Source organism: Cibotium barometz, chromosome 25, assembly GCF_041138505.1.
Source record: "Cibotium barometz isolate CiBa-2024 chromosome 25, ASM4113850v1, whole genome shotgun sequence".
In the NCBI taxonomy this organism is placed as follows: domain Eukaryota; kingdom Viridiplantae; phylum Streptophyta; class Polypodiopsida; order Cyatheales; family Cibotiaceae; genus Cibotium; species Cibotium barometz.
The window spans coordinates 29,275,417-29,277,357 of record NC_141070.1 but is presented as its reverse complement, the minus strand read 5'-3'; positions in this window follow the sequence as shown (position 1 = coordinate 29,277,357).

Below are 1,941 nucleotides of genomic sequence, written 5' to 3'. Positions count from 1 at the left end.
TTGAAGCATGGATTGACTACATCCCCTGTGCTTAAATTGCCTAAACTTGGAAAAGCCTTCTTAGTTGTAATGAATGCTAGTATTATAGCACTTGGTGGGGTTTTGTGCAAGATGGTTATCCAGTCGCATTCGAGTCATGTAAGCATATAATTTGGAATTACTGCCTATTGTGCATGCTTTGCATGTATGGAGGCATTATCTTCTTGGAGTTAGTTTCAGTGCAAACTGATCAATCTGCTTTGAGGCATTTATTTAGCCAAGTGGAATTGAATGCAAAGCAAAGAAGGTGGATAGAACTTTTGCAAGATTATGATTTTGAAATCACTTATAGACTAGGAAGAGAAAACAAATTGGCCAATGCATTGAGCAGAAAACCAGAAGTTGCATGTGCGAGTGCAATCATTGTCGTACATAATAGTTTGGGAGAATGTGTAAAGAGTGAAATTCCAAGAGATTCTTTATTCAAAATAGCTTTTGAGATTTTGACAAAGAAATACAGGTCACAAGAGGAGATAGATGAATTCACAAAGTATGAAATAATTGATGGAATATTATACTATGAGAAAAGGTTATGCATACTTGATGTTGTGGAGATCAAGAGTAAGTTGATGCATGACCTTCATGATATTGCCATAGCAGGACATCCAAGATTTCAGAAGACATATACTAAGGCTACAAAGAGCTTCTTTTGGCCAGGTATGAAAGCTTATGTAAGGGATTAGGTGGTGAAATGCCTAAAGTGTCTAGAGTCTAAGGGGATTTCTTTGAGATAGCCGGCCCCCATAGGAAGGGAGATGGCATTTATAGGTTGCGTGGCCGAGATGGAGCTATTGTTTCAAATCCCCCCCATGTTCAAGCCATCGCCCCATGAACTTTTGATCTCTTCTCACAAGTGCCCCATTATCTCCACAGGTGGTCGATGCACGTGAGAGGGTCTGGTGGCACGCGAGGGAGGTAGTTCCCTCTTTTCTCAGATCCTTCTTTTTGACACCATTCAGTCTTAAGGAGTTGGCGGAGACATTGACAGCACTTCCCAGGGGCAAATGCCTAGGGGTGGATGGGCTTCCAGTCTCTTTCTTTCTTCGTCATTGGGACATCATGAAAGGCAGCCTTTGAGCTGCCTTCAATGAGATTATGGTTAATGGTGCCATGCTAGAGAGGCTCTCAGAGGGCTTGATTCACTTAATTCCCAAGGAGGGTGTGGTGATGATAGATTGGAGATTTGGCAATGGAGACCCATCACTCTTTTAAGGACAGCCTATAAGATCTTGGTTGAGACCATCAGCAGGAGACTTTAGCCTTTCCTCCCAGACTTAATCTAGGACACTCAGATTGGATTTGTTCAAGATCGGAGCATCCTGGACAACATCTTTACCTTCTCGGAAGTGATAGCTTCGGCCAAGATGCAACATTAGCACCTCATTGTGCTTCTCCTAGACTTTGAGAAAGCTTATGACAAGGTGGATTGGAGCTTTCTAGAGGGCACAATGAGTCGGATGAGATTTCCATGGAGTGGATTCATGGAGTCTCAGGACTTTACTTAGCCTCACATGGCCAGGTTCTCATTCAGGGAGCCCGTGGTGATAGATTCCCCCTTTCTCACTCGAGTTCGACAAGGCTGTCCTTTGACACCTTACCTCTTCTTATTCATCGCCGAGGCCATAAGTAGCTTTCTCTTAGCCCATGAGACCGGGCTTCAGGGATTGTGTCTCCCCCTTTGCATATAGAAGGAGCTGCTTGACTCAGAGTTTATAGACAATACAACAGCTTTCCATGTGAGGCAATAGAGATTTTCTGCTAGCATCAGGAGCGTAGATTAATTGGCACAAGTCGTGTGGTTTTTGGGTAGGCTCAACACCCGTCCCAACTTGGCACCCAATTGAGGTTTTTAGTGGATCCCAAGGGGCACCCCAGTTTGTTATCTTGGTTTCCAGCTGGGCA